The 24,995-nt window shown below is 44.8% G+C and overlaps 1 protein-coding gene across 2 annotated transcripts in view; it reads right to left on the minus strand.

Annotated features, from left to right (window-relative positions):
- LOC138250072 (parapinopsin-like) overlaps positions 1-24,995 on the minus strand; it is a 2,239,710-nt gene that overhangs the window by 2,213,475 nt on the left and 1,240 nt on the right. The window contains exon 1 of one of the 2 annotated variants that reach the window (XM_069204463.1): positions 12,062-12,944. The exons of the other annotated variant lie outside the window; for it this stretch is intronic. The gene's annotated coding sequence lies outside the window, so the exon portion shown is untranslated. Of the gene's footprint in view, positions 1-12,061; positions 12,945-24,995 lie in introns of those variants that run through there. 2 annotated transcript variants of the gene reach the window in all.

Here is a 24,995-nt window from a genome sequence, read left to right on the forward strand (position 1 = left end):
GGAACAGTGCTGGGAATGCTGACCTTGTTGCATTATGAGGTGTCTCATTTACCTCAGGGATGCACGGATGTGAGCCTTGACAACCCCAGTTTAGCAAATATACAGTAGTGTGCCCGCTGATGCATGCACAGTATGCCTGCTAAATATAGTGAACTCTGCCTCTGTGAGGAAACCTAGTTGAGCTGTGCCCCTCATATGCCCACTGCAGACATCCACCTAGATAATTCTGTGTTTTAAACAACGCACTGTAGCTGGATCATGTCTCAGAGCCCCCCTCCTCCTCCTATCATCAGGAGCCTGGACACAAGGCCAAGACGGCTGACCTGTGCATTGTCATGAAAATATGAAAACCACATTTATGCCAACATTTTTAATGGGCAAGAATGAGATTTTGAGAAAAATGTGGGCAATTTATAGTTTTCCCATTTACTTCTATTAAGGCAGAGGCATTTTTAAGTGGGACACAAATGAAATAAAGCTGTTTTAAGCTTAAAAAATCGGGAGTCCCCGTCTGAATTGGGGCTGTTGGCATGTATGAACTTGTGTTTTTGTGAACACTGCTGAGTTAAATCATTAGCAGCAGAGACAAGGGGCAGTGAGAGGTCCCACACAAGGCTGCCTTTTCCAGCCCCTGATAGGGAGCAGCCACTGCAATCGTCTCTAACAGCTGCAACAATGAATGGTCACCGTCCTGGCTGCTTAATTTCTGACTGTAGATCAGCCAGAAACTCAACTCATGAGATAGGAATTCATGATTTTCAGTACAGCTGAAAAGAAAAATATAACTCTGCCTTAAACTTTGAATGTGAATACCCCAGTAAGGCACATTTCAGACTGATTCACCAGCTTACACTGAGCTTTCATGTGGAAGACCTTAGAGTTAAGGATCAAGAAGAAACATCATCATTATTCAGTTTCCAAGGAAAATGTTAATACAGCCTTGGTCAAGGGCACATCTGTCTGTACATTTTTGTTTGTCATGACTACTGACTGTTAAACATCACATGAGAAAAACGAAATGTGTTCAAAAGTTATTTCGAGTACCAGAGAAAATGGGGGAGAGGGATTGTGGGCAGAGAGAGTTTTTATTGTTGCTTGTTTAATGACGAAACTTCTCATGAGCTACTACAGTCACTTTGGAGTTATGTTATTCGGGCATTCAGAACCTTACTTTTAAAAGCTAATTCTCTATAAAGCCACACCTTCACTGCGTTATTAACTGTCACATCGTCGCTCACATTTTCCTGAAAGGCTTCTTGGCTGCTTTGTGCGCTGCGTGCAATATTAAATATAGCAGAGTTTCTTTTCTTTAGGATTTTTTCTTCATGTCATGCACTTTGCTCTCTCTTGGTAGAGGACATTTACAGAAAGGGCAGGTTACAAATCAAGTCTGTCTTCTAACGTCTCAACGTTAGGAGAATAAAAATGTTTGTGGAACGTGAAGTTAGAAAGCTCCGCAGGATCGCCTCCTTTTATAACACACACGCTTTATGCATTTCCAAGTAATGTTGCCTGTGTGAAGGACCATTTAGGCCAGCCCCATTCCTACTGCGCTAAATCCACAATAAGGATTCCTCATTCTGCGATTTGGATTAACACTGCACTAATCATTCTAGTAGCCACACTCCTTTAAAATACCCCGGATCACCCCTCACTTGAATCCAGCAGTTCTCGCACATTTTCAGTACTAATACTTAAGAGGGGACTAGGGGCCAGATGCAGGAAACGATTTGCGAGTCGCAAACGGCAAAAAGTGCTGTTTACGACTCGCAAATCGCATTTTCCTATGCAGAAATGCATATTGCGAGTCGGGACCGACTTGCAATATGCATTTCAGAATCGCAAATAGGAAGGGGTGTTCCCTTCCCATTTGCGAATCGGATATGCGGTCGCAAATGGTGTCGCAGTTACCATCCACTTCAAGTGGATGGTAACCCACTCGCAAATTGGAAGGGGTCCCCATGGGACCCCTTCCACTTTGTGAATGGACCCAAAACAATTTTTTCAGGGCAGGTAGTGAGTGGTCCAAGGGACCACTGCCTGCCGTGAAAAAATACCGAAACTAAAGGTTTCGGGTTTTTTTTTAAGTGCAGCTCTTTTTCCTTTAAGGAAAACGGGCTACACTTAATAAAAAAAAAAAGTGCTTTATTTAAAAGCAGTCACGAACATGGAGGTCTGCTGACTACAGCAGGCCTCCATGTTTGCGAGTGCCCATAGTCGGTATGGGGCCGCAATTTGCGATCCACCTCATTAATATTAATGAGGTGGGTCTCTGCGACCCCATACCGACTCGCAGAGGGTGTCTGAGACACCGTTCTGCATTGGAAATTGCGACTTGCAATTTGCGAGTCGCTCCGACTCGCAAATTGCAAGTCGCAATTTCCAAGTTTGCTACATCTGGCCCTGAATGTCTTATTGACATGAAACAGAAAAAAACTACGGGCCAGATTTAATAGAAAATGAAGGTGCACGGTGCTGCGCTAAATTTGGCAGCCTCGAGCACCGTCATTTTCAAAACCCAGGGATACTAAAATACAGCGCATCCCTGTGTTTCTTCTGCACAGGCGCAAAATTTGCTGCTGTGTGCCAATGTGGTAACACTTGTACCATAGTGCAAGGATTGCTGCGTTGAGGGGAAGAATGTTTTTGTGCAGGAAGGAACATCTTCCTGCCGAAAACAATCTTAAATGGCGATTTGCTGTTTCTATGTGTGCTGCAGAATGCAGCACACATAGGAAGAGCAAAAAACAAGGGGGCATATTAAAGAGAAGTGGTGCTGCACACAATGCAGTGCCACTTTTCTTGTGCCCCTTAGCAGCCCCTACCCCCACCATGTGTGCGCTGTATTTAAAATACAGCACACTATGGCGCAAAGTAGGGGGCAATAGCATCTTTTTTTTATGCTATTGATATACTTTGCAGGTGTAACGCCAACATTTTGGTGCTACTCCTCCAGAGTATATAGGGGCCCATTGTAATCAATGGCATGACCCCTTTTAACTCCTGCTCTGAGCAGGCGTTAAAGGTGCCTATAAAAATGGCTCAAGAAAATCTCTTAGATTTCCTTTTTTCCATTTTTCACCCCCCCCCCCTAACGGAGAAACAACCCCTTTGCATACATTATGACTGGAGCAGGGGTAATGTAGTGCAAATAGTTACAAAGTGGTGCAATGCATGCATTGTGTCACTTTGTAAATATGGCGCTGCATTTTTGGTCTTTTAATGCCACATTAGCGCCAAAAATGATGCTAATGTAGCCTGAGAATGTTGCTAGGGGCTCTTACATATGCCCCAAGGAGAAATGAAAGAATTTTTACTTGTAAATCTGAGGCAGCGTCAAAATGCAATGGGTGTTGCTGTGGCACGCCCACAGAAGCACCCATTGTACGCCCCTTCCACGCAAAGTACTGCGTGTGAAAGGGCTGTGTTTACATGGTTGCGTTGAGCCACAAAAAGTGGGTTAACACCAACTTGTAAATACAGTGCAGGGCATAGTGCCACCAGAGCATCACGTAAAGTGATGCTCCAGTGGTGTTAGGGGCTCTTAAATATGCCCCTATTTTCCTATACCTCTACCAGTGTTGTAAAGGAATGTACTAAGGCCATTGGCATGGTGTACATCTCTGACTATTCACACGGTGGAGAAAAGTAGGTGAGGAGTTTGAGAATACCCAAAGTCACATCTGCAGTGTGTGTTTCCAAACTTAACAGGACACCACAACCTGGTACAACACTCTCGACTTCTTGAATGGGATTTATCCACGTCCAGTGTTACACCATTTTGCGGTTATATTGTGCGTAAGCAACATAGCTAGCTATGGGTGAGAGTTTACAACCTCATTGTACTCAAACATACAGCAACCAGTGGACCTAACTCACACTTACATGTTCAAACGGCTTTGCGAATAAAGCCCATGGCTTTGTAAGGAAACGCTCTATAGAGCTAGCAAGTGAGTATATTGGTATTATGGAAAACATGGATATCAATAAATAAAAGATACAAACTTGTAGAAATGGGGTCTTTAGTTGGCAGTCGGTGTGCACATTGTCCAAGTAGGGACCCTCACTCTAGTCAGGATAAGGGAGATACCTGCTCAGATTACCCCTACTCACCCTCTTGGTTGCTTGACACGAGCAGCCAGGTCTTTCTCATAAGCTATGTGTAAAGCATTTGAACGTGACACACAGTTATGCAGCGAAAACACTACAAAAGGACACCACACCAGTTTTAGAAAAATAGCCAATAGTTATCTGTGTAAAACAAGACCAAAATAAGAAAAATCCAACATACAGCAATAAAGATATGAATTTAGCAAAAATGAACTTAAAAATACAGTTCCTTGAAGTCGATAGCTCCACCTGGGGCTATCACGGTGCCATTATCACCAAAACCAACAGTTCATGCCGGCCACATCATCGCAGGCCAGCTATGGTGTCGGGAAGACCTGAAAATAGTACCTTTGGAACTGCAGGGCGTTGTGATCTTCGTTATGAGATCTGGAGAGCGGTGTTGCTAGCGTTGCGGTGTTGGTTCCGGAAGTTGGTGCGGGTGGTCGTCGGGCCCTTGAAGTCACACGCATTGCAGATCGAACTCTAGGCTGATGAAGTCAGGAGCGCTGGCATGGATGGCGTCGGGGCTGTGGTGCAAAGTGGGGCGATGTGCGGTGCCCATAGGTCACGATGCAGGAAGCGGCTTGGTAACAGCATCCAGGAGCATCAGTGAGACCAGGGCTGTGATGTGAAGTGGTGCGATGCAACATGCGGTGTCACCAGGTTACAGTGCTGGTACAGTGTCGTCGTTGCTGAAGCGCTGTCATCGATGGGCCCAAGTTGGCAGTGCAGTGCGGGACGGGCTCCATGCCATGTCAACAGGTCACGGGGCAGAAAGTGATGTCTGATGACGACACAGGAGTCGATGGTGCTGGAGTTGGTGGGCCAGGCCTACTGTGCGGGACGGGACAGGTGTATTTTTAAATTGTCAGCTCAGAGCCCCCAAACTCCATATTTCTATCTGCTCTCAAAGGGAAACTGCAATTGAAAGTTATTTAAAGGTAGACCCCATGTTAACCTATGACAGAGATAGGCCTTGCAACAGGGAAAAATAAATTTGGCAGTATTTCACTGTTAGGACATGTAAAACACATCAGTACATGTCCCTCCTTTAACATATACTGCACCCTGCCCTTGGGGCTACCCAGGGCCTACCTTAGGGTTGCCTTACATGTAGTAAAAGGGAAGGTTTGGGCCTGGCAAGTGGGTACTCTTGCCAGGTCAAATTGGCAGTTTAAAACTGCACACAGAGACACCGCTGTAGCAGGTCTGAGACATGTTCACATGGCTACTCAGAGGGGCGGGCACAACCAGTGCTGCAGGCCCACTAGTAGCTTTTGATTTACAGGCCCTGGGCACCTCTAGTGCACTTTACAAAGGACTTACTAGAATATCAACTATGCCAATCACAGATAAACCAATCACCAATACAATGTACATGGGGAACACTTGCAGTTTAGCACTGCTCAGCAGTGGTAAAGTGCACAGAGACAATAAACCAGCAAAAACAGATCAGAAAAAATAGTAGAAATAAGGCAAAAAGTTTGGGGATAACCATGCAAAAAGGGCCATTTCCAACACAATCCTCTCCCAGTTTAAAGCCAGGGTACGACATCAATACCTTGTTAGACTTCCCTGCTCAAGGTGATAGATCCTGGACCGTGGCCTACTACTGCAGGGGCTCTTGCCAGTTCTACGCTTCTCTGAACCCAGGTGGATCCCTCGGTCAGCACTCTCAGGGCCCACTGAACTAACCCTGGTGGGACCCTTCTCCTCATCTGAGGACTCCATCTTTGCAGCACCTAACCTTACCTTGCTCACAGATGCATCCCAGCAGGCAGACAGTACCACCATGGCCAACAGTGTGATGTGGCTCCTTCGACCCCTGGGGTCTGACTTCAGTTCTCCTCCCAGGGAAAACTCTGACCACAAGGATAACAACCAACAGAGGTCACTGACAGCTGTCAGTGTCAAGGGCCAGGCCCCAGGCCATCCTATGGTCTCTAGCCTCTGTGGTTTCGAAAATTGGGGCTAGTGACCTCAGGTGACTTGCACCCTTTTTCCACTTCGCCTCCCACCAGTGCAGGGGTGGTATCCTGAGACTGGTTACTCAATTGAGGGTCGGTACCCTCAGGATGAGCAGAGGACAGAGGTGAGCTCTCCCTCCTCCTGTATCTCTTGCTGGGACCTATACCTTCCGCCTTGGAGTGGTACTCCCAAACAACTGAACTGTGAGGGCATCTCTGGGGGGCATCTCTCCCAGTTCCCCTGACACCTGGGGCAACTCATTCCCCAGAAGGCAGTCTATGGGCATGTGGGGACTGACTATAACCCGCATCTGGGTCACCTCACCACCCCACTCTTGGGATACCAGGGCCATAAGGCAGAAGATGTCCTGCCCATGGGCTGGTGTCACCCTACACACCTAGCCGGTGTACTGCTCTGGGAAGACAAGCCTTTCCACCATCATGGTATGGCTAGCCCAATGTCCCTCAGAGCAGTGACTGGGTCTCCATTCACTGTCACCTGGTGGAAGTGATGACTTCCACCCTCAGGGATCATCAACTCACACTCTGAGTCCTTCTCCCAACTAAGGGATATCATGGCATGGTCGTGGACCTGCCACCGGGGGGCTACCTCCCCCTAAGGCCACATTGGCCACCTCGGTAGAGGGGCCACCTGTGGGGGGTTTCTAAGGACAGAGTCCCCTTTCATGTGTCTTAACTGGGAACACTCAAAGCACTGGGTTTGAAAATGGGGTGCCCGGGGACACCGCCCACCAGAACCACCCTCCTTCCTGTCAGAAGGGACCTGGGACCCTTTTTCTCCCCAGTTAGCCTGGGACCTGTCTGTGTCTCCCTTGACCTCCCTCTACTTCTTCTGTTGGGGACCCTGCCCACTTTTGGCAGAGTCTCCCCCATACACCTTCTTGTAGACCCTGGTAATCACCCAGTGATCCTCCTCCATAACAATCTTCCTGGGGTCAGTCAGCTTACTATAAGTCAAGTGCTGGCGCAGCTCTAAAAAAACAGATTAGACAAGAGCTCCCATGCAATTAAATTGTACAGCCCCTGAAAATCTGTAACATTACTGCCCTTTACCAAACTATCCACTGCTCTGTAAAAATAATCTACACATTCTAACCAGGTCTGGGAATCAATTTTCTTACTCCCTCTAAATTGATCCCTGTGCTTGTCAGGAGTGAGAACATACATGGTGAGAAGGGCCTCCTTCATGTCAGCCTAGGTGAGGTTGTACCCCTTACCCAAAGCTAGCAAAGTGTCCCACCCCTACTCTGTGAAGTGGTTCCACAATCCTGCTCCCGAATGCTTCTCAGGGACCCCATTCATGTGGATAGAGGACTCATATCCCTGAAACCACCTCCGGATATCATCTCTCTTCTTATCACACTCTCTCCCTACATTCTTGGAAATGTGTACTATTCTATCTGATTGCACTGAGGTATTGCTGCCGCCTTCATTGCTGGATCTACTCCTTTAATCCAGCTCCTTCCTTCTGAGCTCATGATCTAAAAGCATCTTCCTTTCCTCCATGGCCCGCTTCTCCTTTCGGTCCTCCATTTCTAACCTCTCCAACTCTATCTGGTGCCTCCTGGCTTCTCTCCTGTCCTCCAGCTCCTCTGGATTCAGGCCCTTGGAATCACCACTGCTGCCTGACCCAGAGAGTACCTCCCCCCTAGCAGCTCCTGCAACCTCAGCACATCTTTCCTAGGCTTGGGGTCCATGGACTCCCCAGTTGGATACTCAGACTGCCCACTGGCAGTTCTGGCTGCTACCCAGGCCTCAGGGGCTTTTCTAGCTCCTCCTTCTTGGTGAGACCTCTGACTTGGACTTTGAGGTTTTTGCAAACTGCCATCAGTTCCTTCACAGTGTAGGTTTCCAACCTATCCTCCTCAAAAACAAAATCCTGGGATGCAACTGATGATGCTCTTGACTGAGACATGATATAGCTGGAGTTCACTTGAACTCAAGACCAAAAGTAGACCAAATTAAAAATTAAAAAAAAAAATCAGAATGTGCCACATAGTGGTCTGCTATATGGTAGTAGTGTACACCAATAACTGTGGGTCAAGTGCAAATGTAAGACCTATCCACACCGCTGAGAACTGATTTTAGAAATGGGGTCTCTAGTTGGCAGTCAGTTTGCACCCTATTTAAGTAGGGACCCTCACTCTAGTCAGGATAAGGGAGATATGAAGTTCAGTGTCACCAGGTCACGATGCAGGCAGCGGCATCATCATTGCTGAAGCGCAGTCGTCTGTGGGCCCAAGTTGGCAGTGTAGAGCGGGACAGGCTCCATGCAGCATCCACGGGTCACAGTGCAGACAAGGACGTCTGTTGACACTGCAGTACATGATGCTGGCCTTGGTGAACCGAGGCTGCGGTGCGGGGTGGGACGGTGCTTCTTTTTCCTCGCAAGCAGTGTCCACAGGCCAGGTGCTGGTGCTGGCGTCAGCAGGACCATTGTCGTCGGGGAAGCCCAGGCTGCGATGTGAGCAAGGCGATGCCGAAGTGCGGGCCCACAGTTCACAGTGCAAGCAGCGGCTTGGTGGTGGCAGCGGTGAGACCAGGGTTGCGGTGCAAAGGGGGGGCTGTGACTCTGTGTGGCGTCGGCAGGTCACGGTGCAGGCCAGCTGCAACGATTGAGTGAAGGATTTGTTTTTAGAAATGATATGGATTCAACTATCACTTTTCTGCACTTTTTAATGTAAATCGGCATGAGGATTGTAACTAAAGGCACCACAGTACTCATGCTGAGCTGCATATTTTTTTAAGAATAATTCTTCATGAAGATACTGAGAGAGGTATTCCAGTTACGTTTATAGTAAGATGACCGGAGACACTTGCTATAGTGTAAATTCACCTATGGACATGTTAGCACCATTTCTATTTGTGTGCCCCGCATGAATCTGAGATTTACAGTGTGTGGTAATACACCTGAGATTTACCAGGTGTAGTAAGGTGATTTACCGGGTGTAGTAATACACCTGAGATATACTGGGTGTAGTAATACATCTCAGCTTTACCGGGCGTAGTAATACACCTAAGATTTATCGGGTGTAGTAATACACCTTAGATTTACCGAGTGTATAGTATTGCCCCTATTAAAACCTAATGCTTTTCCCCGCATGTTATCATCCTGCTGAGAGTAGGTGAAAAATGAGTGCAGCAAAAAGAAAGGACTCAAGAATTGCATGCGGGAATAGACCCCGATATTCAGGGCCTCGCTTGTTATTTCCCATTCTGGACCAGGAAGCTTGTGATGGCCGATAAATGGGATAAAGGTATCAGCCAGAATTGGCAACTTAAGAGCCATTATGCTCTATTCCGGTTACTGGTCACCTTGTATTGGGCTTTCTGAGGGAAGAAAGAGCTGGAGGGCAATGCTTCAACGTGTGCAGATGTTCTACGGCATTGCCTCATTTAAGTAATGCACTAACTAGATTTCTAAACTGATGTTCAGACCCAGACACGAACAGTGGATTAATGACTCTAATCATTACGGCTTTAGTTATGTCAATGTAACATGGGACTGGTGGATATATTGACATGCACTTTTATATGGTCTGTTTTCTTATTCTGTCTTTGGGTAAATTAAAAGAGCACTTTAAAGAATGCTTGAATTTAGCCATTTCTAAAACGTAATACATTCTAAGGGAGTTGAGGAAGATAGAGATATATTTATATACCAAGGATTACACAGTTCGGTAAAGTGGAAAGTATTACATCCTTCCCCAGATCTCCTGGTGCTAGTCAGCAATTTAACCATCAGACCAAGTAGCTTTCTATGCTCGTGTTGTGTGTTCATTTGTAATTTAGCTTGCTTTGCAGCTGCTTATTAGAACTTCATCAGAATTCACTATGTCAGTTTCCTATATGTTTGGCGTTTCTAAAAGTTTCCGACAAAAAAAAACAAAAAAACATATAATACATGCATTTGAAACCAACCCAACACCCGCCTTAATTCTTCCATCACTTCAGAAAACACTGTCCTCATTAAAAGGCGATGCAGAGCAGATTAGATGGAAATGCATCAGCAGCGTAAGCTCTTCTGAGACCTGCACTTCTTCTGAGGCTAAGGAATCAATTACCACACACACTTTATCAATCCAGCGGCACGCGCATTATCTGCCCGGGTTAATACCCTTATACAATACCTCTCCGGCGGAGATTAAACAAATCCGGGCATCTCACCGAATGCAGTGTACCTCTCATTACCGCCCCTGGATCTTTCTTCGAAGTCCCCATCTTCATCACCTTCGGAACGATTGATTATCATAAACCAACACATACACCCTTGGGTTGGTCGTTCAGAAAGCTTAGCTCAGAAAACGTTATTTAGCACTGAAGACAGGGTCACAACAATATTGTCTCTTCCTAAATGGATTAAATGCTTAATACTGTACTTAAAATGTCAAATCCCAAATGTATGCAGAGCGAGACTTTCAATCACATCTCATAATATACGTGAATATATCATCTCAGCTTCATTTCATGACTTATTTTGCATTCTGCAACGTCCGCGGGTCAGAGGTCAAACTACACACTAATCCTACACGCTAACCTGCCCAATGTCTTTCTTAAACTTTTTCTACAACCATTTAATTTCAAATGACGAATTCACTTCCATGGTTTGACAAGTTTTACAAGTATTGCAAAAGGTAAAGCAAGACATATAGCTCAGGAACAAGACAAGAGGTCGAAGTGGGTGGGATCTCTGGGAAATAATGTCCCCATTTTTAATTTTGCAAAAACAGATCCTGTACTTTTTGATAAAACAATCAAACGTGTCTGTGGTTAATGTGGGCATTGATGGGCTTGGGCTGAAAGGAAAGGGGAGGTTGTAGTGCAAAACCGAGAAAGAGACAGTGAGCTGAAGAAGAAAAAAGTATTCTTCTTAGGGAATATGCCACCTGAAAGAAATGTAAATGTGTGCAATTTGTTTAACCAACACATCTGAGGGCTGCTTGAGAGTCAGTGGGGGCTTTAATTGATTGATTTAATTGAGTCACTTATAGCCTCGTTGCTTTTTTTAGAGCTAATATTAATTGATTAATATTAATTGAGATTGATTTAATTGAGTCACTTATAGCCTCGTTGCTTTTTTTAGAGCTAATATTATGTTGTTACAAGCTGAGTTCTGTCATAAGTCCCGTTAATGAACCCTTATAAAAAAGTACGCACTAGGTGCAGTATGCAGACTACTAGTGTGAGTATGTAAAGTAACTGTTTTACCTTCAACAAAATCGTTTTCTACATCTTTTCACACCCTAGCTTATACTGTGTGTAATGCAATTTGAAAATAAGCATTTACATATTCACAGTGCTTTATGCTTTTTAGTCACAAGCTGGGGCATCTTAGCACTATAAATACACAATGCAGTATTGTTCACTGCACCAGCCAGGATTCAATTCTTTGACTCTCTGGTTACTCATAGACATCTACAGTGATCGCATTAACCAACTGATGTTTCATAATTCAAAAGAATGCATTTCCCACCGATTAGTTTAACTTGTTTTTCTTTTTTTGTTTGCTTAGTGAATGTGCGTTATGCATATACAGTCACCAGAATGTGAAAGACCATCAAAATAGTTACAGAACAATGTATTGCTTTTAGCAACGACTTTGCCCTGCCCCGACATTCACTGGCAGCTCCCCTTTTGCACTCAGGATCACAGTTCCAGCAAATGTTTATGCAGTTCGATCACTGGACAAGATAGCATGATTGGTACATTAACAAGTTTCATAACTGACAAACACACATAGACTTAAACGCCGTTAGGCATATGTTCTAGAAATTAGATTCGAAATACAACATTTGGGTTTGATTTTTTCAATAAACAGCCCAAGAGCTGATATTTTCCCTATCGTCCTTTACTTCTTTGTTCTGCTTGGTGTTTTGATTTCAAACGATGTAGCACCAGAAAACTGTTTATATATCCATATGTTTTAATAATGCAAACACGTAAAAAGAAAACTTGGGTCATACCTGTTAAACGACTGTGCGAGATGCTCCGTGAATTGCGATACTTGAGATTTAGGCTATCCCTGTGATTTGCCGAAATGCATCTTCCGCCCAGAACTGAACTGAGGCACAAACTTCTACTCCGTTCTCTTTAAAGACATCAAACACTCTCACAAGTTTCTGTCACCGCGGAACGTCTTGCGGTGCAGCAGAACAAAGTAAATCCCGCCAACAGGCAATATTGAGAGCTGCTCACCTAAACATCTCCGAATGCACAGCAGATTGTCTGTCAGGACATAAGTGCGCCCAGTTCATTGGCACTAGTCGCCCAGTCTAGATCGGCAGGCAGCTGTTCAGAGCACGAGCAGCTGAGAGTAGCCCCTCGGCAGGAAAGGAAACTTTCAAAATACGCCTCCTCGCAAAAGCAGAGCTGCTCGAGCTACGAAGACGATTGTCTCTTGCTCCAGTGCTTGGCTCTTTGGGGCTTCATTTAATCACGCAGCGATCCTTCGACGTCCTGTTGCTCCAGACCCCTTCCCTATCGTATGAGCCTACTGTGACTCCAAACAGGGGAGTCCTGCATTATTTCTCACTCTGTATTTCAAGACAGCTGGCTGCATCTTCTCTACACTGACTGGAGGAGTGAACCCTGCTTCTGTCCAATAGAATGAAGGAATTAGCCGACTACCTCTACACGCAACCACCTGGACTGCACTATGGGAGACTGCTCTTGATACTGTAGGATGCTGACTACAACACGCATGTGGCAAGTGCCTGCTTTGCCAAATATTATCCCGATTGCCAACGGGAAGGGAGACAGTGGATCGGTGAGCTGAACTGTTGTTGTGCCGTTTTGATCTGGTTAATTCCGTACCTTTAAATGGATAAAAAATAATGACATGACATCTGTAGTTTCAGCGCCTAAAAATGACCCGAGTGTGCTGTGAAGCGCATCAAAAAAAGTAAGCTATTACTAAAGACAATGTTATTTGTTTGAACGATGTAAAGTAGCAAGTTTGGGTGGTGCAGGCTTTACGGGTACAGTCAAGTACTGAGGCCCTGCACTTCTTTAATTTTAAAGGGCGAGAACTGGTACTTCTCAGCAGAGATGCCTACGGGAACACATCACCAGGCCTCTGTCCGTACGGTTTATCTGGCACCTTTAGCAAGTAAATAATTTTTGCGCTTGGCTGGACATGACACGAGGCAGTCCCGCTCGATTTATAGAGGAACAGAAGGCTGGCTGAAAACCCAGTTTTCAATGATTATTCCTAGAAAGCTTAACATTTGCTATGCACGATTCGGTCGGTTTTTGCTTGGAATCAAACGTGCTGAGTGACATGAACATGACACCCAAAAGAGACAAGAGTGTACAATGTGGATGAGAGGAATATAGCGCTACTTCCAGAGTTTAACACTTACACATTGCTTCCGGTCATGCTCGCTTCAAAAATTGACAAACTTCCTTTCCAGTGGCGTGCAAGCGAGGTAAAACAAAAGTGCCTAGAAGATGAGTTCAAAACTCAATTTATATCACATAGATGTCTACCTATAAATCATATATATTTTATTGTTTTCAGGACTCGGAGAATGCCCGGAGTACATTTCGGAATCTAAGGAAGTCGTAGAATGTCACACATACGTCTGGCTACCTTACCACCATTTGCGCAATTAACTGTTCTTTTCACATTGTTACAGCACCAAAATATTGGACATTTCATGGAAATACATGGATCTGTGTTCGTTTTTTGACAATTTGCACAACTGACGTTCTTTCTCTTCCCAGAGAGACCGATTTCATCCTATCTTTTCTGATCCCTTAATTTCTATCCTCCTCCAAGTACCTCGAGTCAGCCTCAGAATGCAAGGATTGCTTTCCAAACACCCAACATAGCACAACTTAAGTTACTCCAATAACAACATAAGTAAACTCCTTTGTGAGCCTGCAAGTATTTGTGCAGGCGAACAAAGGGTTTCAATTACAAAGCTAATACAGCACTTAAGTTGAGTTTAGAGTAACGCATGCCTCTTTTTGCCAAGTGTAATGTGGCATTTTGCAGTCACAAATTGTGAATGTACACTCATTAGTAGATTTGCTCATGTGTGGTGTTACACTGTTATAATATATGTCTGAAAATGTTCTCTTAAATAGCTGTCTGCCTATTAGTAGGCGGATACCCTCAATATTAGGATGTTGTTGGTATTCACAAGTAAAAGGGACCAGTGCTTAATTTGTGCTTGTTGTTTCCGGTGCTGAGCACCGGCACTTCTTTTTGAGGGCCGGCGTTTATTCTTCGCCCCCAAGCATTTGCTGCGGGCAAAAGACACATATGGGGAAGACAGAGGAAGAGAAAAACGAAAAAGCGTCGCAATGGGAGAAAACAGAAAGCTGCAAAAGTGAGCTGAAGTGGCTGGGAGTGGCTTTAAATTGAATGAAGTGGACCGAGATGGCTTCAGGATTACGCTGCCTCAGTATTCCAACTGCAGCAGCCGCGTGTTTAAGAGAGCTTTGAGCATCGGCACCTTGTTATTAACAAATTAAGCACTGGAAGGGACATTCCCAATCTGGACACAGTCAGAGGTTACCTTGGTTCGATGGGCAGAGTAAATCAGGCAATAGGGGACCGATGAGGAGTTAGCACCTCCATACTCGTGGGCATGCAAGGGGAGGGCTTTCATCAAGGGGGAAATATATTTAGAAAATAACAATTGCCCTTCTGTGGCACAATTATACATGCTTAAATGCAGATGTACTAGGTTGCATGTAAACACGCGTTAAAATTGATCTAGATTAGAATTTGAGGACTATTCCAAGAACACTGAGTGTCACATCTTTTCAGAACTACTCAAACTCTCCGTAATTTTTTTTAAAAATGGAAATATACTCTACCCGTAGGTGTAATTCAATGGGAATAAAACATTGACTTTTTTGAGAATCAACACCACAGCTACAACATTGTGAGTTTCCACAAAGGCCACTTTCTTGCAGCTCCCTCGCATCATTCGTGGTCTCAATTCTAATGCAACACACTGAAGAGGTTTGTGAGGACCCTTCTCCAAATGACCAATTGTGCCCTAGTCCTCTGGCTCATCTTGTTTTACTAAAACGGATGGGGAGCTACCAATAGGTAACTGTTCTGCACAGAAAGTAGAGGTCCTCGTTATTATTCCTTCGCCGACGGCTTCAAGAAGACACCAATTCCTCGTTATGAGTCAAAGAAAGGCAACTCAATACTGCTCTGGTTTGATTAGAGAGTATTTTGGGGCAACAGTGGAACTGGATGTGCACCTTATTTGAATGCACTGCACTAGTAGCATTTGCGGCGAAACCTTTAGACTATATGGAAACTGTAAAGAAAGTACTATTAAGCAGTTATCTCGCATGATTTTTATGTACGAGGGTATGGCTTACGTATAATTTTCATATAATTTTCACACAACGTCTGCCGAGGCAGCTTTTGCATTATACACATAATTTCCCAAAAGGTTACACACATTGTAAGAGAAAAAATCCCAATTTTGATAAAGTACTTATGAGTAAACATTGGAATTAAGATTCCTAGTAGTACAGAAGAAATTTGGGGAATTAAACCCAAGGATATACTTAGGGGGTGATTCCGAGTTTGGCTGGCGGCGGGCGCCGCCAGCCAAACGGGAACCGCCAGAATACCGCTGCGCGGTCAAAAGACCGACGCGGTTATTCTGGGTTTCCCGCTGGGCTGGCGGGCGACCGCCAAAAGGCCACCCGCCAGCCCAGCGGGAAACACCCTTCCACGAGGAAGCCGGCTCCGAATGGAGCCGGCAGAGTGGAAGGGGTGCGACGGGTGCAGTAGCACCCGTCGCGAATTTCAGTGTCTGCTAAGCAGACACTGAAATTCAAAGTGGGGCTCTCTTACGGGGGCCCCACGACACCCCATACCGCCATTCTGTTCCTGGCGGCTGAAACCGCCAGGAACAAGATGGCGGTATGGGGGCGAGGATTCCCCTGGGCAGCGGAAAGTCGGCGGTACACCGCCGACTTTCCGTTTCTGGCCGCGGCTGTACCGCCGCAGTCAGAATGCCCAAAGGAGCACCGCCAGCCTGTTGGCGGTGCTCCCGCGGACCACGGGTCGGAATCAGGCCCATAGTGTCATAAATAGTTTGCTGCATTGTAGTTAGCAGAGATACATTGATATTCTCCCAAGTTTGATTTTCATTTAAAGCCACTGAAAGTATTTTGACAGTGCATCCTGTCAGGATGCCTGATAGAAATAAGATAGGTCTCCGGCACATTTCAGTGCTAGGAAGATCAAGACTTCCCCAAATTATCTGTTTGTTTTATTTTGCCAAACAACTATTGTTAGAAATGGGGATCCTGGTTGGCTAGGGTAGGCACCTAAGCCAGGAAGAAACTACCACTCTAGTCAGGGTAGAGGAGCTACACACCCAAGAAAACCCCTGCTCACCTCTTGGTAGCTTTGGCCGGAACAGTCAGGCTTATCCCCGAGGCAATGTGTAAACATTTGCACAACACAACCACACTAGTGACACATTACGTAAACTAGAAAAGGGACTTCACATGAGATTAGATAAAAATAAACTGTACTGCACCTAAAATGTAGACCAACGCAACACAAATCAGTAAGTACTTTGGCAAACAGGCAATTGTCAAACCATCATCATGAGTGCAAATAAAAAGAAACATTTCCATATTGCACCTGACATAAAACCTACCCTCTCACTACTCACAAAGCAGAGCCTTAAAATATGCACGTTACCCTAACAAGGCAAGAAGGACAAGTAATGCAACATCAGGTCATGAATAGTAGTGAAAACACAGAGGGCAAGAACACACATAGATCACCCATCATCCCTGATCACCCATCATCCCTGGAGGCACCAATCACCACTTTGGGCATTCACCTACTCCATAATATCTGAATTATACAGTTCTCCTGGACAACTAGATTGGTGCGTCTGCACCTCTATTGCAGGATATGCAGTAATATTTTAGTGAAAAGGGATGGCAGGATCAGGGCCTCTGATGAGGATTTGTCCCTGTCCTGCCAGCAGTTCCACAAGACCAATGCTCCTAAACAAAGATATGCTACACTGTTCCTACGGTGGCAGAGACCTCTCTCGGATCCATACATAGGGCAAATCACTAGGCAGCTTTCAACATTTGCGCTGGGCGGCTGATAATCTCAGTGGCTTCCTTCTAAGCTTCTCTCACACTCACAACATGTTCTGGGCCCTTCCAGGGCCTCCAGGACCACTACCTTCGTCCTCCATGAGGCTGCTGCCTGGAAGGAGGCGGCACAGTGACTCCAGCGAAGAGGGTTGTTCTCTACCTCAGGTCGGGGGGCTGCCAGTGAAAAGAACATAGTGGTCCAAAAAGCTGCCTCTGGGCCCCACTCACCCTTGGCTCTACTCAGGGCAGGGGCAGGTGATAGCAAGCATGTTGAAGGGCCTCCCTCATGCCCACATTAGAAATGGAGTGGGCTCATGCTCTCCCTGCACTTGGTTTGCAGAATTGATCAGCCTAATACAGAAGAACAGGGTACGGCCGCACTTCAGGATTAAGCAGCAGGAGTGATTGCCTGCTCGTGCCCCAGGGGCACCAGACAGCGCGTGCCTCATCCGCACTCCACAGTAACAGTCGGTGGCCACCGCCTCGATTCTCTTTCTCTCCAGCCCCTCGGTGGGGCCAGGGAAAACCATGAACAAGGCAACACCACCATGAGGGGGAGGAAGCTAGGAGGCCCAGGTGAGGTAGGTCAATACTGAAGTACTCACTATGCACTCTTCTCTGGGTACAGTGCCCACCTTGCGCTAAGTGTAAGGCTTCACAGCCAAACAGGGGAGGGACACACACACACATGCCACCCAACCCTTTGAGAACCACTGTGGGCACCAAAACAGGGCATACGCAGGCCAGCACAAAGGTCCTTATAGCAGGGTAGCAGACCTTCCCTCAGCCTAGCAGGACAGCCCTTCCAAGCAGCTAAATCCAGTGATGGTTCCTTGATGGCATACAGCCTCTTCCAGCAGCATCTGATACAGCTCCACCCAGTCCAAAGATATTGGGTACAACCTCTTTACTTATACTCAAAATTAATTTGATCAAAGGGACACTTCAAAGGAACTTTAGAAGTGCACAAGACCCCATATTAGCCCCTGCCCGGGCTCCAGACATCAGTAGGGGGTAAACGAGCCCTCTGTGTGAGGTCGGGACACAGCCTATACAACTGTAAGTATGCCCAGCCTTCCAAACTCCCAGACCAGGATGACCATTCAGTATGCAGATGTAATCCTGTTACACCTCCAGCCTCCCTTTGTGATGGCTGTCTGGAAAGTATGCACAGACTATTCTACCCCAGACGTGGCTTGGAGTCAGGCTACAAAGCACAAGAGTCAAAAGTATGGTGAAATGCCTGCTTTCTAAAAGTGGCATTTCCACAATAGTAATAAAAAATTCACCTACACCAATAAGCAGGTTTTCTCACTACCATTCCAAACATACTAAACATACCCATGTTACTCCTCATTAATAATAAATTACCACTTAGACATATATAAGAGAATTCCTTCTGCAAACCTAGGAGAGGGGTAGCACTAACAGTAGTGAGAAATCAAATGGGCTGTTTGTCACTAGCAGGCCATGCCACACAATGAAGGTACATGTCCCACCTTTTACTTATACAGCACCCTGACCATAATGCTACTAAGGGTCCACCTTAGGAGTGACCTATGTGCGGTAAAAGGGAAGTTCTAGACTTAACAAGTAATTTTAGATACAAAGCCAATATGGCAGTAATCTGCGTATGCAGGCCTTGCAGCGGCAGGCCTGAGACAGGTTTGAAAGGCTACTTCTGTGGGTGGTGCAAGTTGTGCTGCAGGCCCCCTAGTAGCATTGAATTTACAGGCCCTGGGTATATGAGATATCACTGTACAAGGGACATTTAGGTAAATTAAATGTGCTAAACAGGTGTAAGACAATAGTACCAAGTTTAAAGGAGATAGCACATGCACTTTAGCACTGATAAGCAGGAGTCAAGTGCCCAGAGTCCTAAAGCCAACAAAAGAGGGTCAGGAAAACAGGGGGAGGAAGTTAAAAAGTTTGGGGATGGTCCTGTGAAAAGGGCAAGTTCCAACAGCTATTTTTTACACTCATTGGTGAGGCCCACATTTCTGCAGCTACAGACTGGATAATTTGCATGAGGGCTGACAAGGCAGCTGTATTGCTTAAAGATAAAACTTGCACCTCTCAAAGTAAATCCTCTGGGAGTTGTATTTTGAAATGTTACTTTATACAGACATTTATTTTTGGGATCTTTTAGCATGCATGTGATCACATGGAAATAACACTAGAAAACAGAGACAGAAAAACTGTCGCCATTGGCATCCAACTATCCACCACAGACATCCTGGATTTTTCTGGATAACGGTTATTCCATCCATCATACAACCCCCAACACACAGCTCTAATCACATAGGATTTGACTTTATACGGTGACACCATTTCTTGTGATCCATACCCACGGTTTCTGTGTATATTTAGCTAATGCATTGTAGGGTCCTCTAAATAAATGGTATATCTAAGCTTCTGACAACTGAATGCACTGTGAAGACTCTTGCCTTTTCAATGATGGTTATGAACCTAGCTAACCACTGCAGGGATTAATTAAGACCTGGTCTAACTAGTCTTCCACATATCAAGGATTAATATAGACATCAGATGTGGAAGCCTATTGGATCATAGTATCTGTGACTGAACAGCTCCATGGCAACTGGAAACTGTCAGCATCAAGGCATTGTGTACATTTAGGGGGTTACAGGACATGGTGGCAAACGTCAGACAGGGGAGTTAGCTTTTCACAAACAAAAATGCAAGTGAGGTCTGTCTGTGTAAATCAGGGATTTTCCTGTCTCGAAATTGCATGTTTTGACCCAGAGAATTTCAAAAGCTCACACCGGGGCTATGATCCCCTAGACATTCCAATTAAACCCTAGGCATTGAGTTTGCAACAATGGGGTAGTTGTTGCCAGTTCATAATTTTGCAGGGTAATATAAATGGCACTTGAGGTATCCTTGTGTTTTTTGTGAGTAGCTGAGAGCAAGGGTGGAGCAGTGATTATATGATTTTGAAGGGTGGGTGGTCCTCAGGCATGGAATATGGAATAAGCGGAATATGGGGTAGTTGGTGTCAGGGGAAGTTACCTGTCACAGTGTTTCAGTGCTGCTCCTGTGTTTGTGTCTACTTGCCCCGTTAACCAAAAAAAAGTACTTGTTACATCTTCTTGAGTTTTCTGTGTCCTCCTTTCTTTGCTGCAACACTGTTGATGAGGAGCAGAAGTCGAGCAGATTAGCCCGCAAACCCCTGTCACCCCTGGAGTCAACAAAGTACACAATCCAGTAATCAAATGAGTCCTTCACATGCAATGAACATGTTTCTAGTGGCTCTACTGCTGTGCATGGATTTGGAACCATTCATTGTAGTGAACTTTTGGATGGCATTAATTGTACTGCATAAGTACTTGACAGTTATCCCAGTGTCATAGCAATGTGAGGGTAGTACTTACATGTGCACTGTTGTCATTCTGGTATATTGAAACAAAGCACTCCAGCATCTCACGTTGAGTGCAACGTAGTGGCCATGTTGTTGTCTCTGTACCCTTGCAATGTGACATGCTGCAAATTATCTACATCAGCGCTGTGATGGAGCGGTACGTTTGCACCGCTACAGTGCCCTCTGCTGCATCCCTGCTACAGGTATCATGAACAGGGCCACTGAAAGTATTAAAAACAGCATTGCAGATGAATAGAGATCATCCCTGTTGTAATTTCTATTAATAGCTCCAGGGACTTAAGGATGTGTGCTGATTTTAATAGCCTGAATGATGCCATCAGGGTGGACAAACAATTCCTCCAAAATATTCAAAAATTCGTCTCAACTTTGGCCAAGGCAATGGCATTTTGTACTTTACACCTCATGAGTGTTTATCAATACTTCGTTCTTGATGAGATTTCCGAGCATCTAAATGCATTTTTGATTCGGGGTACATATTCCAATATAAAAGGATGCCATTTAGCCAAGCCAGAATGACATTAATGCTTCAGAGAATCATGAAATAGACTTTGGAAGGAATTATTGATGCTGTAGCATTTCAAGATGACATTCTAGTCCATGGTAGGAACCAGCATGAGCATGATATAAATGTGAAGAAGGTCCTTTTGGATTTGGAAAATAAAGGCTTAACTGTGAAAATGTGATAAGTGCAAATTCAGCTCCTCTGTGGTCAAGTATATTGGCTATTGTATCTCAAGCCCATGCATAAAACCTAAGCACAATCATGTCAAAGCTCTCCTGGAGGATACCACCCCATAATACCAGGAACAGTTAATTTCACTAATGGGTCTTATTGAGGTTTATTAAAAATTAATAAATGGTGATGCTACAATTGTTGACATTAGCTCTGTTAAAATACTATGGGAATTAAATCTGTGCTGCGGCTGACAATAAGCCCTTAGTTTGCTTTCTGTCTCTGAGAGGCTGGAAAATGCGTAGAGACAGACTTCACAGATTAGCAGTTAAATTTCAAGTCTTCCAATTTGTCATTGAATTTGTTCCAGGAAGAAAAAATGTCATTCTGATTGTAGTACCAGACTGCTGGTAAAGCAAGAATCTGAGAATGAAGTGGAGTTTGAGTGTAAATTAACATATACATACTAGGAGATGAAAGCAAGAATGAGTTCAGCTCCTGCGGAAACAATTTGTGAGGAAGAATGGACCAGAGAGAAGGGGTTGGATGTTGATAGACAATTAGGACCAGATGTATCAAAGGGTTTTACCCATTCTTTTCTATGGGAAAGTGCGTTGGTACATATGGCCCTTAGCCATTAAGAACTTTTAGGAGGTTTGATGGAAGGAACGAAAACTGTAAAGGAATTTGCAGGCATTTTGTAAACTCCACAGGGATCTTCCTGTTCAAAGGGGGTATTGTGAGGAAGGGAAAATGTTGTTCCCCCGTCTGACTTGAGAGGATGTACTGTAGAGCAAGAATATGAAGGTCACTTCAATATGCTGGAGGCTAAATGGAGGGACATGGAATAATATTGTTGGCCCGGTACAAGTGCAATGAAAGCTATATGAATTTGTGACTGCAGGTTGAGCAAGATTAGAAAGTAATCCACAACACCACATTCGGCTGCTCCTAAGCTGGGTGATTTACCTGACAGGCCTTGGTAAAAGACAGGCGTGGATATTGCTGATCCGTTTACCTTTTGGTAAAGGAAGTAAATATGTGTGTCAGTGGCAGCTGAGTTCTTCTCCAAGTGGCTGGAGTGAAGTATTTTTTAAAAGGGTATTATTAACATTTTCATTGATTTTGTAGAGGATGTCTTCTTTTGATAGAGTTTGCCTGAATTCCTGATCACGTACAATTAACGAACCATAATTTATTAAGTGTCCTAATGAAAAATGTTGTGTAGGTGTAATATTCACCCTAAAAAGAATACATATTTTCACATCCTGAGTATAACAGATAGATTGAGATCTTTAATAGGGTTATCAGTGAGCCGTTTCAGCAGGCTATAAAGGGAGAACTGTGACGGGAAAAACGTACAGGCTACACTTTTGTAATATCGCACTATTCTTAATTCAGTAACTGGGCACTCGCCTTCAGAACTTTTGTGAGGACTTCACGAGGGACACGTTTGATTCCTAGGTAGTAAGGGAGCAAGTCAGAGGTTTCTGCTGAATATGAATTTGTAGAGTTGCAAAAGCAGGTTTAAGTTTACAAGAAGAGAACATGTGATGACATAAACAAAAGCAACGGAAAACTAACTGTAAATGAAAACAGAGAGGATCTCTAAGTGAGGATCAAGCTACCCGAGAAGTCGAAGAAAAGTTTTCCTCATTGTTTGGATCTTGTTATTGCGATTGAGGGTTTGCAAGGTGCCGTGAAAGTGGAAATTGGATTGGCAGAGTTTGTCTGGAGTACCTTTATAAGATGTTGTGAAGTATTCAGAAAGTTTGATGGTGATTTCGGACGTAATTGAGAGATTTGATGATACAATGTTTGTTGCAGTGCATTGCAAAAGACCCCGCTACCCCCGTGGTGTGTGTGTGTGTGGGGGGGGGGGGGGGCGTGCTTAAGGGGGGGGGGGGCCTCCGGCATTGTGCACGGGTGGCCGGCCCTGGCCTAACAGCTCCAGACTAGGTCGGGAGCGGGGAGGGGGGTGGGGGGAGTGGGGGGTCTATGTATTTTGCAGGGGGCGGGCTCAGGTTTCATCATGCCACTGGTTTGTCGACATTCCTTTTGAGGTCTCACCAGGAATTGCAGCTCTAAACTACTGGAAGGTAGTAGCGGAGCGTTATGAAAGAAAACATTTTCTAGGAATTTTGAAATCAGGAAACTTGAGATGTGTTGGAAATCCTCCACTACCAACAAAATATTGCTCTTGTTTGGTTGGTAAGGTTGAGGATTTTGTGATGACATAACTGTGTATCTATTTTGTGGATTGTGAGTTTCTGTAACTTTGTTGTTTGTTGTAAAATATTGGTTGTAAGTTTTGTATTGTGTTGTCATTGTAAAGGGGAAGGTGTGTGGTATCCTTATATTTGTTGTGGGCAACTGAGAGGAAGTGTGGACTCGTCTGTGGGCACTCTTAGTTCATGCGTGGACTTCAGAGTGCGATGGGTGGAATATAGGACATATGCTTTTAGGAATACTACCTGTGGAAGTGTTTCCTTCCTAGGTCTATGTTCAAGTCTACTTTGATGGCCAACCAGAAAAAACAGTACTGAGTAGTTCATTTGAAGTTCCCTGTGTCCTCCTTCGTTTGCTGCACAGTAATTAAGACCATGTTTTTTAATACACATTTAACCTCAAGTTATTTGCAGTTATTGGATTACATGTACTTTGCATTTTGTTTGCATTTTGCATTATTTTCACTCATGTGAGACTGGCGGGACCACCAGAAAATGTCTTGCAGAATCTTTGACAAAAGGACCCAGATTTAAGAGGGCCTAGTGGCATCCTAACGACACAATAGCGTCACGTTTTTACGCTAATGTGGCCTTAGATAGCCAAAAACACAGCACTATATTTACAAAGTGGCACAATGCAAGCATTGCACCACTTTGTAACCCCTTGCGCCACATTATGCCAGCGCCAGGCATAATGTATGCAAGGGGGGCATTCTGGTGCTGTGGGGGGGGGGGCTGAAAAAATGGTGCAAAGAAAATGAAGAGATTTCTGTGCATCATTTTTATCTGCATTTTTAACACCAGCTCAGAGCAAGCGTTAAAAGGAGGCTCCAATTGTTTTAAGTGGGTCTCTGGGTGCTTTGCAGGATTAGCGTCAACATTTTTTACACTAATCCTGCAAAGCGCTGAACTAGCATCAAAAACTTTGACGCTAGTTCTCTATCTACCGCCATGGTGCACCGTATCTCTAATACGGAGCACACGTGGTGGCGTTAGAGGGGTGCTACGGGGCACAAGAAAAGTGGTGCTGCACCTAGTGCAGCGCCACTTTTCAAAAATCTGCCCCAGATGTGTTCCATGACTAAATACCCTGAATGCCCTGTTATAACAAAGTTCACAATGTGACTTTAGAAAGTGTTTGAAAAATACACCGAGCAGGTATTTTGCTTGACTTTGGTACACTAGGGCATGCCCCTCATGCACTATTTATGCAGCCAACTGCCTATTTTACATAAATTATGTAATTATCACAAACATTATGCTTATTGTGTATGGGAAAATGGGCAGTTTCATCCACCTTGGTTGAAAGCCCCATTCCAATTCAAATATTGTAACATAATGCTGATATGAGTCATCAGTGCCCTTAATTATTGTGTGCCCGCTGCAAAACATCGCACCCCATTTACACTCTCACAGGAAAGCCATGGAGTATGCACTTCTGCGCTGGTGGTAGCTCAGAACCACTGGAATGATCCAATTTTTTGGGC

This window comes from Pleurodeles waltl, chromosome 8 (assembly GCF_031143425.1).
Source record: "Pleurodeles waltl isolate 20211129_DDA chromosome 8, aPleWal1.hap1.20221129, whole genome shotgun sequence".
In the NCBI taxonomy this organism is placed as follows: domain Eukaryota; kingdom Metazoa; phylum Chordata; class Amphibia; order Caudata; family Salamandridae; genus Pleurodeles; species Pleurodeles waltl.